The 14,777-nt window shown below is 38.5% G+C and overlaps 1 protein-coding gene across 4 annotated transcripts in view; it reads right to left on the bottom strand.

Annotated features, from left to right (window-relative positions):
• The window catches only part of MCU (mitochondrial calcium uniporter), a 195,096-nt gene that overhangs the window by 119,844 nt on the left and 60,475 nt on the right, over positions 1-14,777 (bottom strand). The window contains exon 3 of one of the 4 annotated variants that reach the window (XM_059882562.1): positions 4,845-14,777. This exon is cut by the window's right edge and continues 41,795 nt beyond it. The exons of 2 other annotated variants lie outside the window; for them this stretch is intronic. The gene's annotated coding sequence lies outside the window, so the exon portion shown is untranslated. The remainder of the gene's footprint in view (positions 1-4,844) is intronic. One more of the 4 variants, XM_059882563.1, reaches the window with a different exon arrangement.

The following is a 14,777-nucleotide window of genomic DNA, read 5'->3' as shown; positions in this document are numbered from 1 at the left end:
TTTGAGCAAACTCCGGGAGTTGGTGATGGACAGGGAAGCCTGGCGTGCTGCAGTCCATGGGGTTGCAAAGATTTGGGCACAACTGAGCGGCTGAACTGAACTAACAGCTGAGACTACGTTTAATCTGGATGAAATGTAGAAAGTCTAGTCTTGTTGGACTTTTCCTATTAAATATCAGTGTTTTTTAAAGGGAAAAGAGCTACAAAAAAAAGGTACTTTTAATTTCAAACCCTCTCCTAATTTTATTCTAGTTAATATAAACTTCAAGAAATGAAAGACGTCAGTCTGGACTGTTTCTATGCTGGGAAGTTTTAGAGCTTCTATAACTCATTGGTGAGAAAAAAGATTACTTATTTTTGATGAAGATATTTGCCTCTGATACCTGCAATAGGCTATTAAAATAATAATCTTTGAAACATAAGACATGTTCCAAGAAATAACTTTCCAGAAGGAGCAGGCATAAACCAGAACAAAAAGCTAATAAATTTCTCCTTTCCCTTTCCTCTTACTCATTGCACTGTTCCATTATCTCTCATCTTTTGTAAGTAGCTCTAATGAAACCATTTCTAGATTTTGCAACATTTTACAGACAAAACTTCATTTTATAGACAAAACTTTTAACTAACACCTTTCTAAACTATGAGACAACTTAACTCATTAACTATAGTATGCTATCAACAACAGAAATTTTTATAGACCGATTTTATTTGGGCAAAGCACAGTATTTTCATTAACACCTTTGTTCTCTGTGCCCTAATATCTAATTGTTCCTAAAGACAAAAACCACATCTACATAACTCAATTTTTATGCCATCCTACAACTTTGTGGTCATCAATGAATCCATAGTGTGACTACTAGTCAAAGTAAGTATTTACAATGAACTTGTGCTATACAGAAACTCAGACTATCCCGATAAACACCATTCTCTCCATGAAGCCAAAAAGTAATATAAATCAACTTTGAACTTTATAGCAACTATGCTCTCTTAGTTACTCTAGATAGACTATGCCCCATTTTTTCAATTAAAAATATTAAAACTATAACTCAAAATCTATTTAAGGAAAGGCAAATTATTTAAATTCAAATTACAATGATTCCCTACTGCATACTTCCTTCATGAAAAGATATAATTTACTTCTTAAACAGTTTACAGCTTAAGCAGTGCATGTAAGAACTATTAGTCCAGTTGGTGAAGAGAAAATATTTGAATACATGTGCTATAGCATGTTAGGCCACCTTTCAGCTACCAGACCAAGAATATACACAGCTTCCAAAATAACTAGAATTCCTAGCTATCTAAAACATTAAGTTGCTACATTATAACAAGGAAAAAAAATACTACATCTACATGTAATTCCACTCTTAATCAGCAACCATCTCCCCTGAAGTTTTTTGATATCTTGAAGTAAACAGCTCCTTCCTTGGTCACAAGTATATACTATCCATTAAAGTGAATAATGGACTACCTGGCAAGGCAGAAACTGGCTCAATTATGACAACATAACAAAGAAAAGAGAAAGTGAACTGGAACAGATTTCTACAATGCCCGGACTCCTTAAATCATTCAGTGGAAGAGAAAGCCACAGGGCAGGGAAAGGCAAAGTATATGGGAAGTCAACATTATGTATATGTGAGGTAGGTGCCTGGGGGAAACAAGATTGCTCTTAAGAACAGAAAAATCTAACAATTCAACCTCAACTATTTTGCTTACTTACGGATGGTAAACGGCTAATTTCAGAGAAGGAACTTAAGAATTTAGGTTCTCTACAAGGTTTTTCTTTTACTTTGTTTATGAAGGGGTGCTTGTGTGCTTAGTTGCTCAGTCGTGTCTGACTCTTTGCAACCCCATGGTCTGTAGCCCACCAGGCTCCTCTGTCCATGGGATTTTCCAGGCAAGAATACTGTAGTGGGTGGCCATTTCCTTCTCCAGGGGATCTTCCCAGCCCAGGATTGAACCTGGCTTTCCAGAAATTATTATCTTAGATCTCTCAAGCCTTTCTTTCTGTTTTCTTCTCTCTCAGATGGTATGAAAGTGAAAATGAAGTTGCTCAGTCGTGTCTAACTCTTTGCGACCCTGTGGACTGTAGTCCACCAGGCTCCTCCATCCTTGGGATTCTCCAGGCAAGAATACTGGAGTGGGTTGCCATTTCCTTCTTCAGGGGTTCTTCCCGACCCAGGGATAGAACCCAGGTCTCCCGCATTGCAGGCAGATGCTTTAACCTCTGAGCCACCAGGGAAGCCCAGATGGTATGACTCAGTCATATAAGCCAAAAACTTAACTGAACTATATATGAAGATACCTGAACAAAAGTAATAGCCTTTTGACTGTCTCTTTACCTCCAGTCTTATTCTCTCTCAAGACAGCTGGGCTGGATGAAGCACAAGCTGGAATCAAGATTGCTGGGAGAAATATCAATAACTTCAGATATGCAGATGACACCACCCTTATGGCAGAAAGCGAAGAAGAACTAAAGAGCCTCTTGATGAAAGTGAAAGATGAGAGTGAAAAAGTTGGCTTAAAGCTCAACATTCAGAAAACGAAGATCATGGCATCTGGTCCCATCACTTCATGGGACATAGATGGGAAATGGTGACAGACTCTATTTTGGGGCGCTCCAAAATCATTGCAGATGGTGACTGCAGCCATGAAATTAAAAGACGCTTACTCCTTGGAAGAAAAGTTATGACCAACCTAGATAGCATATTCAAAAGCAGAGACGTTACTTTGCCAACAAAGGTCCATCTAGTCAAGGCTATGCTTTTTCTAGTGGTCATGTATGGATATGAGAGTTGGACTGTGAAGAAAGCTGAGTGCCAAAGAATTGATGCTTTTGAACTGCAGTGTTGGTGAAGAGTCTTGAGAGTCCCTTGGACTGCAAGGAGATCCAAACAGTCCATCCTAAAGGAGATCAGTCCTGGGTGTTCATTGGAAGGACTGATGCTGAAGCTGAAACTCCAATACTTTGGCCACCTCATGCGAAGAGTTGACTCATTGGAAAAGACCCTGATGCTGGGAGGATTGGGGGCAAGAGGAGAAGGGGACGACAGAGGATGAGATGGCTGGATGGCATCACCGACTCAATGGACATGAGTTTGAGTGAACTCCGGGAGATGGTGATGGACAGGGAGGCCTGGCATGCTGCGATTCATGGGGTCGCAAAGAGTCGGACATGACTGAGCGACTGAACTGAACTGAAGGACTTCTTAGATAAGGATTTAAAATAACCATCCAGGATTATTCAGGTGGGCCCAATCCAAACACATGAGTCCTTAAAATCAGAAAACCGTTTCCAGCTATGGAGCCTCAGAGACGTCGGTGTGAAAAGAACTGGACCCCCATTGCTGCTGGCTTTGAAGATGGAGGAAAAGGATTATGAGCCAAGGAATGTGGATGGCTTGAAAGGAACACAGCATTATTGACACCTTGATTTTAACCCAGTAAGATCCATCAGATTTCTGACCTATAGAAATGAAGCTAATACATTTATGCACTTTTAAGCCACTAAGTTTATGGAAATTTGTTAACTGCAGCAATAAAAAAAATAACACTTAGGGATTTTTTCTATTGTTGTCCGTGTCTGGTTGAGAGTAGGAATTCTATCTCACTTAAAACTGCATTCACAGTAACCCAGCACCATTCATGTCTACAGAGAAGCTCAATAGTATTTTAGAACTGTACATGTTCATTATTTAATTCCAAAAATCCTACTACTGTAATTAAAACTTTTTTTTTCAATTCAAAATCTTAATTGGGAACATGAACTGCTTTCATTCCTCATTAGTCATTTCAGGCACAGAGATCTATTAATACTTGTTTATTTCTTCTGACTTGTCTCCTTTTGTTAATAGGATAAGTACTCACTATGACACACTCTTCTCATGGAACTTCATGCATGCATTCAGATACATCAATATTTTTAAAATCATATATACTGTCATTAGAAACATATTTTTAGTTCTATCAATCCCAATAACTATTAAGAACTACAACTGATGCTTAATTTGAACAACATGAGTTTGAATTGCACTTACACATGGTTTTTTTAACAGTAAAGACTACAGTACAATACTATCCAAGGATTCAGAACTATAGATACAGAGGAACTACATACACGGAGGGCTGACTACTAGATTATAAGGAGATTTTTCACTACATAGAGGATCAGTACCCCTAACCCCTGCATATTCAAGGGTCAACTGTATTTTATTTATCTGCAGGGTTTTAAATTTAGGTCTCCTGAGTATATGAAAAAATAAATTAGTACTAGAAGCTCATTTCTTGAATCAAGGTTTTAGAAATATTCAGAAAGTAAAAGTACCATTTTATAATCCTCTAAAATTGATGTTATTTTCCCCATATCAGAGGCATGGTCAATACCATAGTTCACAATGATATATAGCTAACATTTTTTAGGCCATTATATGTGCCTGTCTTTGTGATAATTAAGTGTTTCACAAGCGTTCTTAATCTTTACAATGACTCTTTGAAGGTAATTCTATTACTCCCAATGGGATGGAGTGGGAGCTCAGAAGGATTAAGTACCTTGCCCAAGATTAGCTATACAGCTCAAAGGTAAGGAGCTGGGAATTCAAATCTAAGTCAATAAAAGAGAGAGGGAAAAAAAAAAGCAAACTTTTTAGATTAACACCTGTATATACAAGCTTATTCTACTAATCAAAAATGGAATTTGGGAAAAGTCAACCTTCACACCTGACAAAGAGTTTTCAAAGTGACAGGTACCCACGAAGGTATGGCAGTGGCTATCATAAAATACCAAAAAGTACCATCATTTGACAGTGAGAAAAAGTAACTGGCCATAAGACAACTTCATTTTCTTTGTACCTTAGAATTTGTTTTCTGGAATGGATAGGTCAGTAAATCATATGTCAGTACTGTTCATCTTTCTTATCAGCTGTTACTTCCATTCTGTGAGAGACAAAGAGAGAGATTCTAAATATCAGGCTCATTTTGTGGCTTAAGGTTGGTTCCATATGAAACTCATTTCGTTCAACACCTGATGTTTCTCATTACTAATGGTTAGTTGAAAAGGGAAAGTCACTCAGTCGTGTCAGACTCTTTGTGACCCCATAGACTGTAGCCTGCCAGGCTCCTCTGTCCATTGAATTCTCCAGGCAAGAATACTGGAGTGGATTGCCATGCCCTTCTGCAGGGGATCTTCCCAACCCAGGGATCAACCCAAGTCTCCCATATTGCAGGTGGATTCTTTACTGTCTAGGCTACCAGGGAAGCCAGTGGTTAGCATTTACACAGGATTATAAATGACTGCAAAATGTTAGCAATATTGATCTTCACTTCTCTAATTATTCAACAGTGCTACAATCTTAAGTCACTTCACTAACTTTCTGGTCTTTGCACTCTGCCTGGCATTCTACTGAGCTCAGTACAGTAGTAGAAACAAAGAAGGAATTAGAGCATGATTTAAAAGCTTTAGAAGGACTATGTTTGAATCTCATTCCCATCACTTAACTAATTATACAACCTTCTGTAAGTCTTAGTTGCCTTATCTGTAAAATAAGGACAAAAATAACTACCACCTACAGTTCTTGGGAGGATAAAATTATTAAATACATTTTTCAAAATGCACCCAAAACAATGCCTGGTCCTAAGTACTCCTTTCTTTTTTTTTTTAATATATTTTATTGAACTATAGTTGATTTACAATGCTGCATTAGTATTAAAACCAGGTTTTTTAGGGAGTCATTTCTTGAATTAAGATTTTAAAGTTTTGTAGGATTTAAAGATATCACAGTGTCAGGGGTATCTTAATCTATGTGGGGTGCCATACAAAAATACCACAGATAGAGTAACTTAAACAAAAGACTTATTTTTCAACAGTTCCAGAGGCTAAACATCCCAGATAAAGGTCTGATGGGGTTGGTTTCGGGTGGGAATATTCTCCCTGTAGACAGCCATCCTTGTGCTGTGCAGTGTTCTTCCCACTCCTTATAAGGGTGCCAACTCTGTTGGATTGAGGCCTGACTCTTACGACTTCATCTTAATTGCCTCCCCACAGACTCCAAACACAGCCACACTGAAGATTAGAGCTCAAACACACGAATATTTGGAGGACACAAACATTCAGACCATAACAAAGAGTATTACTGCATTTTGGGGCTGAGAGGCTTTTATGTTAAAGAAAATTTTATAGAACTCATTCAAACCTCACGCCAAGTTTCTTCAACAAACAGAAATACTACAATCCTACATGGAGACTGGAGGAACAGACATGGAAAGGTTAAGGAATATATCCTTAATGATACACATGAATAGAGGCAGAATTACAAATAGAATTTTAGCCTTTTAAGTTTGAAGCTCATCCTATTAAATAATATTGTATTAAATGTTTTATCACTGTCCTCTTTGACATTACTTCTTAAATCTGCCTTTAAATTCTTTCAACCGAAATTTTAAGTGATATTAAAGAAAGGGAAGAGTTTTTGAAAATGACTGAAGTTCTCAAAGTCAAGGAAATAAACAGAGCCTTGATAATCAGTTTAACCTTATGGTTTTGTGATTTCTTCTTTTAGAAAAATCCAAATACTGGTAAATTCAGCAAAGTCATTAGCTTGTTTCTTGACCAACACTCATCAACGAGGCTAATCCACCCACGGGCAAGTTGGAGTTAGATAATCATTTCCAGAAGCAGAAAGCTGCCTATTCATGCTTGCAGAAAAGCGGAATATTGCTTTAATAACTATATTTTACTTTCTCTAAGTGGCAGAGATTTTATACACCATCTCTTTGAGAATCAAATACTAGCCTATATCTTTGGGCAAGATATAGCATTAAAAAGAAAAGTGAAAATTGCTCAGTCGTGTCCAACTCTTTGCAATCCCATAGACTGTAGCCTGCCAGGCTCCTCTTTGGGCAGGATATAGCACAAAGGTTCCTTCAAAGAACATTCTCGTGGAGTGGGAGGTCAGAATTCTTACGCAGGGAAAAACACTAGCATATACTTGATTGGTATTACTCCTTAGACCACTTTGGCTACACCTTAAGTTCTTCTCCTCTTTTTAAAGACTAAGAAAAATGTAAAACTAGGTGATGTTATTCCCATTTTTATGGCTTTTTAAAAATACTTTTATCCTTTAGCATTGACGTGTAGGCTGACACCTCCGAGAAAACGTGAGAAGCTTCCTTTCAAAAACAGCAATTTTTACAGAGCTTTCTGTGCTTTTAAGGTGGGGGGGGAGGGGAGAAATAGAACTGAATCACATTGTACTTGCTTTTAACTAACCAAATGAAACACTTTCCCCACCCCCCACCCCCGAAAACAATGTTTGTAACTCTGTGCAATAATGTTGCACCTCCCTGTTTCTTCAGCTGCAAGGGGTGGTAGTAGTGACTTCCTGCTGCGAATCTTCCTATTACTCACCATCTCTTATTTGCCTGTGTTACCATTTTCCCATATAAAATTTCTTCTGTTGTAAACACCAGAGAATACGTGAGATGCTTTCTGTCTTCCTTGGGAGATTGTGACTGATAAAACCGCTTATGGGCAATTTTTATCATTTATTGCTTTTTGAAATGCTCATTAGCTTTTTCATATACTCTGTGCTTTAATATAGTTCAAGTACAAATCTTAAGCTTAAATTTATGGATTCTGAGATTAAAACTCTGATCAAAACTTCTCAGGACACATGCTGAAATAAGGACGGAGAGTAGAGAGAGGAAAAAAGGCAGACAGGGAAGGTCAGTGAACAAAACATATGGCAAAAGCTATGCAGGTAATATGCTAGATGTGCCAAAGTAATGTCAACAAGGGAGTCTCTATGATTGAGCTTTTCTTTGAATACAGAAAAAGTCCCATTAAAAACAAGTATACTGACAATGAATACAACAGGCAATGATAATGCTATTATAATCTCTAAGAACTTCCACTGAATTACAAAGTTTCTTTAGCGAGGCTCCCAAACTGTCTAATGATCCAAAAGAAATGTTTTACATATGACTAATTGTTGATGGCTATAACCTAGAGCAATCTATTTAAAATGTAATTCTTAAACGGTAACAATCCAAACAGATTTCTACCACAGCAGTACAGGCATCATTTTTTCAGGAAAAAAAAAAAAAAAGGAGTATGCTGTATGGCTGTGCAAGCTTCTTTTATGAATTGGGGTAGTAACCCTAAAGCAAGTACTTTGACACAATCTTTGAAAACTCCTGTCTGGCAGGAAAAAGTCCCAAGACCATATTTATTTGAGGATATTTTCCTTCTTTTTTTTTTGGCTTCACTGCACAGCATGTGGGATCTTAGTTCCCTGACCAGAGATTGAAACTGGGATCGACTCAGTGGAAGCACAGAGTCCTAACCACTGGACTGCCAGGGAATTTCCCAAGAGACCATACTTAGGTGATCACTGATGTTTCAGCAAATCAAACTGCTGTGACTTACAGGGACAAGCTCATAAGGATGTAATACTAATACAACAACAAAAGATAAGCTAGCACTTAAATAATACTTACACTTATGTGCCGGACACTGTTCTAAGTACAGTTCAGCTCAGTTCAGTTGGCTCAGTCGTGTCCAACTCTTTGCAACTCCATGGACGGCAGCACGCCAGGCCTCCCTATCCCATCACCAACTCCCGGACTTTACTCAAACTAATGTCCATTGAGTCCGTGATGCCATCCAACCATCTCATCCTCTGTTGTCCCCTTCTTCTCCCACCTTCAATGTTTCCCAGCATCAGGGTCTTTTCAAATGAGTCAGTTCTTTGCATCAGGTGGCCAAAGTATTGGAGCTTCAGCTTCAGTCCTTCCAATGAACACCCAGGACTGATTTCCTTTAGGATGGACTGGTTGGATCTCCTTGCAGTCCAAGGGACTCTCAAGAGTCTTCTCCAACACCACAGTTCAAAAGCATCAATTCTTTGGCACTCACCTTTCTTTACAGTCCAACTCTCACATCCATACATGACTACTGGAAAAACCACAGCTTTGACTAGACGGACCTTTGTTGGCAAAGTAATGTCTCTGCTTTTGAAATCGCTGTCTAGGTTGCTGTCTAAGTACTTTATACATTTAACTCATATAGTAATTCTCACAACTGAATGGCATAGGAACTACTGTTTCCCACTCTACCTCTAAAATTACAGGCATGGCCTAAAGACATAAACTAAATTTCCCAAGTTCACATAGTAAGTAACATCTAGAATCTGATCCCAGGGAGTCAGCCCAACGTCTATGCTCTTAACCATTATACTACATTCTTTCCCTAACATGATCAAAATCATACAGCTAACTAGGTGATGAGGTCAGGAATTTAACACAAGTCTTGAGCTACATTTAACCAAAAACATTTATGAGACATGTGAGTTACAACTCTTCAGCTCTTCCCCGCTAAACCCTCCCAAGTCTTTCCCGTCACCAACAAACAATGCCGGTGAAACTGGGCAATGGGCATAGCATAGCATGGAACCTCCAGTGTCATTTGTAAGTCAGCCAACCTGCGTGGTACACAACAGAAAAAGTAAAGTGTTTGTGGTCAGAAAAAAAATGAAAAGTAACTTTGCAATTAATTGGCAGTGGGCTTCCCAGGTGGCTCCACCTGTGAGGTAGGAGACACCAAGTTTGATCCCTGGGCTGGGAAGATTCCCCTGGAGCAGGAAATGGCAACCCACCCCAGTATTCTTGCCTGGGGAATCCAATGGACAGAGAAGCCTGGTGGGCTACAGTCCAGGGGGTTACAGAGTCAGACATGGGTTAGCAACTGAAACAACAAAAAAAGCTACTAAGCAGACTACCGGTTCTGAAGTCAGACAGAAATAGACTGAGTACCTGGCTTAGAGACCATTGTAGGGTGATAAAGTTTATGCATATAATAAAGGCACCTTTTTCTCTTTGTCAAAAAAGCAAAATGGGAATGAATTTCTGCCCATGTTCAGCTCACCAAGCCATCCACCCAGGGGCTCCATTTTCTCTAAGAAGTGGCACCTAACCCAGCCCCAAGCTACTGATTAGAGTGATGTGGCAACCAGGAAGAAGTTTCAGTAATCTGACTTTCACCACAAGGGGGTGCCTTGTTATATTTCAAAGGTGTCTATACACTAGTGGCGACTTCCTACTCTAGTACTTATTACCGCTGCTGCTGCTAAGTCGCTTCAGCCATGTCCGACTCTGTGCGACCCGGTAGACGGCAGCCCACCAAGCTCCTCCGTCTGTGGGATTCTCCAGGCAGGAGTACTGGAGAGGGGTGCCATGGCCTTCTCCGGTACTTACTACTACTAGTCATGTAATCTTAGGGCAAGTTACTTAAACACTCTAAACCTCAATTTCCTTGTACGGAAAAGTGTTTGAAATAGTACTTCCCTCACAGTGTGGTTTCTAGGATTACACAAAATGATGCAAGTAAAGTGTTTAATACAGGGCCAGGCACTGAGTAAGTACTCAATAAACTGCAACCAATAAATAAAAACAACCATTGCAGTATCACATTTCTCCGAGCCTCAGATTCTACCCCTGTTAAAATGAATATCATATAGCTCATAAGCCATTTCCAAGAATGTTGAATTTTGACAATACGAAAGCATTTCCATATTCATATTTGAAATATGAAAAGCTATTTCATATTTATTTATAAATTTCATCTAAAGAATTAGGAACTACAAAAAGTTCTTGGTACTTAGCACTTAATAAATACACAATGAGTGTTAAACAGTATTGTTGCAAGAATTAACAATTTATTTAACATTTTTATACCAAACATTCATGTTCTGGGTATTACTTACTTTAGGGAGGATATTTATGCTCATGGATCATTTTAAATTTTGAGAGGAAAATTATCTCATTAGAGATATCTCTAATTAGATATCTATATCTATTAATTAGATAAATATCTCTGATTAGAGATATCTTTCTCTAAATATCTCTAATTAGAGATATTTGTTATCTCTAAACAAAACAAATTTAAGGAGTCTAAGACTGAGGTATACAGTCTCCAAAAAAAAAAAAAAAAAAAATCTTACAATCCATCAGGTTTGAACTAACTTAAAAAAAAAAAAAAAGGAAAATTCATCTCAGAGAACACTAAATTTTCTTGCTTAAGATTTGTTGTTGTTGTTTAGTCACTAAGTCATGTCCAACTCTTTTGTGAACCCATGGACTGTAGCCCACAATGTTTCTCTGTCCATAGAATTCTCCAGGCAGGAATATGGAAGTGAGCTGCCATTTCCTTCTCCAGGGGATCTTCCCAACACAAGGATCAAACTCGCCTCTCCTACACTGGCAGGCAGACTTCTTACCACTGAGCCACCAGGGCAGCCCTGCTTAAGATTAGAGCCTCTCTATAGAAAAGACTGTGTTTTATATCCATGTGACACACATAAATCACCAGATTTTCACATAGTGGCAAAGCTGCCTGTTGATTCATTTCAACTTCAAAATAGATACTTGATCCTGCTCCCTTAAGAAAAGAGCTCCTTCCACGCATACTGCAATGTTTGAGATATTTAAAGCTTCACTTCCCATAAATTCCAAGCATACAGTCTCACAGCAGCCATAATTGAGCTACAAGGAAAATACACCAGAGGTCTACAGACTAGACGATTTAACAGGACTTCAAATCTGCAATGACTGATGTTTACTGTGATCCATACAGTTGGAAAAAAACAAAATAAAACAAAGACCTAAGGCTGCCATCAGATCTTATCCTTCTTCCAGGTCTCTCTATCTTCCAAATGTGCTTACAAGTTTTGCTGTCATTTTGTTGCTATTCAAGGTTAATAATACCACCAGAATGCTAGCTACACATTTGCTGATACAGTACTAAAGGAAGAAAAGAATGTTTTCTCATCTTTATGCTTGTATCTTCTTGACACTCTAACAAAAACACATCCAATATTTACTGTGGATTATTTTCTCCATCAAGACACATTTTGATGGGATAGACACCAAAAAGCTCTGTATTCAAATCTGAATCTGTCACTGAATAGTGTTATGTCCTCAGTTTATCATTTAACCTCTGTGAGTTTCCTCCAAGATAATCTATGAAAAAGATTTTTTCTATCATAAAGTGATATACATATGGAAATAATTATTTCTGCCACCACTATGTCATGCAAATAGATATAAAAATCCATTTTAGTTATTTCAATGTACAATAAAGGAAAAGTTGTGAAAGTGCTTTTCAAGAATAGAAGCATTCTATAAATGCAAGCCTTATAAATTGCATCATCTTTTAATTCTTTGGAATTTTATTGTAGTGCTTGCTAAAGTACTACACACAAACAGCTCAATCAAAAGGTAATCATAATGGGAACTTCTGGAAGCGTTAAGTTTTGACAGTTGGGACAATCGGTTTCATGAGCAATATAATCTGTTTGCCAATACTTGCTATATTCTTTTGGCTTGTTTAGTAGCATTTCACATAGCCCATGCTATCACACAAGGGCAGTAAAAGTAAAGCTTCAAGTCTGCCTATCCTCACATCTCTCAGGGTTACTCAGAGCATATGATACTGCCTCTATTTAAAAAATGTCCCATAAGACATTTCTGGGCAATCACCTAAACACATGAAATAAAAGATAAAGCCAGAAGTGGAGCAATAAATAGGCTAGATTCACTGTTAGATTCACTGTTATTTTTCCTGGATATACTGCATTCCTTGGGGCAGGACAAACCTCCACACTGAAAACAAAAAATCTCCCTGTTCTTTCTCCCAGGCTTCTTTACTACCTGAGAATTATGAACAACAGAGCAGAAGAAGCAAAAAAGTTTGTCCCATGAGACATTTCAAGGAATTAACTTCATGAAATCTTTGTTTGCTACTTGGCAGCTCTACAAACTATCAATACATATAAACTGATCTCCATTAAGATCAAGGCCAGACTCATGTGACTCAAGATTCTCTATCTGGGAAGGAAACACTGGGCATCTGGCAAAATAATCTGTCAAAGGACAAGTCTCCTTGTATCATTAGCAGGCAGATGAAAATGGCTATCAAACATCAAGTATAATACTAAACTGCTATTGCTAATGTACTTTACCACATTTAAAAAGGAATTATCTTTTTTAATGTGCATTAATTATTATTAAAGCACAACATCTCTAACCTCAACATAAAACATGCCACTAAGAAATAAAACAGGGAGATTCAAGATGGAGGGGGACATATGCACACCTCTGGTTAATTCATGTTGATGTATGACAGAAACCAAACCAATATTGTACAGCAATCATCAAGCAATCAAAAATAAATATAATCTTTTAAAAAAGAAAAGCAATTACTTCAAATGGCTTTAAAAGACAGCTTAGAAGCCAGACACATAAGAGTTCAAAAATTATATTCCAAAATTAAATACTCGTTTGGTAATTAGTGTACAAACACGCTGTCAGTTCAGTTCAGTTGCTCAGGTGTGTCCAACTCTTTGCGATCCCATGGACTGCAGCACACCAGGCCTTCCTGTCCATCACCAACTCCCAGAGTTTACTCAAACTCATGTCCATTGAGTCAGTGATACCATCCAACCATCTCATCCTCTGTCGTCCCCTTCTCCTCCTGCCCTCAATCTTTCCCAACATCAGAGCTGTTTCAAATGAGTCAGCTCTTCGCATCAGGTGCCCAAAATATTGGAGCTTCAGCTTCAGCATCAGTCCTTCCAATCAACACCCAGGACTGATTTCCTTTAGGATGGACTGGTTGGATCTCCTTGCAGTCCAAGGGACTCTCAAGAGTCTTCTCCAACACCACAGTTCAAAACCATCAATTCCCCGGCATTCAGCTTTCTTTATAGTCCAACTCTCACATTCGTACATGACTCCTGGAAAAACCCTTGACTAGATGGACCTCTGCTGGCAAAGTAATGTCTCTGCTTTTTAATATGTTTTCTGCTTCTGCTGCTAAGTCGCTTCAGTCATGTCCGACTCTGTGCGATCCCATAGACGGCAGCCCACCAGGCTTCCCTGTCCCTGGGATTCTCCAGGCAAGAACACTGGATTGGGTTGCCATTTCCTTCTCCAATGTATGAAAGTGAAAAGTAAAAGTGAAGTCGCTCAGTCCTGTCTGACTCTTACCGACCCCATGGACTGCAGCCTACCAGGCTCCTCTGTCCATGGGATTTTCCAGGCAAGAGTACTGGAGTGGGGTGCCATTGCCTTCTCCGAATATGTTGTCTAGGTTGGTCATAACTTTTCTTCCAAGGAGTAAGTGTCTTTTAATTTCATGGCTGCAGTCACCATCTGCAGTGATTTTGGAGCCAAAAAAAATAAAGTCTAACACTGTTTCCACTGTTTCCCCATTTATTTCCCATGAAGTGATGGAACCAGATGCCATGATCTTAGTTTTCTGAATGTTGAGCTTTAAGCCAACTTTTTCACTCTCCTCTTTCACTTTCATCAAGAGGCTCTTGAGTTCTTCTTTGCTTTCTGCCTTAAGGGTGGTGTCATCTGCATATGTGAGTTTATTGATATTTCTCCCGGCAATCTTGATCCCAGCTTGTGCTTCATCCACCTCAGCATTTCTCATGATGTACTCTGCATATAAGTTAAATAAGCAGGGTGACAATATACAGCCTTGATGTACTCCTTTTCCTATTTGGAACCAGTCTGTCACTGGTACAATATTTTGCTAACAATGTATGGCAATATTGATTAGGTATACAAGTTTAAAACAGCTGCTCATCTAGACTTGAGGTCTACAGATGAAGTTCATGCTGATTTGGTTTTAATACACTAAATATGTTTCAGCTGCTGAAATATATTACCTATTTGAATTTATACAGAGAACACAGTCCATAAAATATAACAAAGCAGTAT

The sequence above is a fragment of the Bos taurus genome, chromosome 28, assembly GCF_002263795.3.
Source record: "Bos taurus isolate L1 Dominette 01449 registration number 42190680 breed Hereford chromosome 28, ARS-UCD2.0, whole genome shotgun sequence".
Taxonomy (NCBI): Eukaryota; Metazoa; Chordata; class Mammalia; order Artiodactyla; family Bovidae; genus Bos; species Bos taurus.
This window is presented reverse-complemented; position numbering and strand designations above follow the sequence as displayed.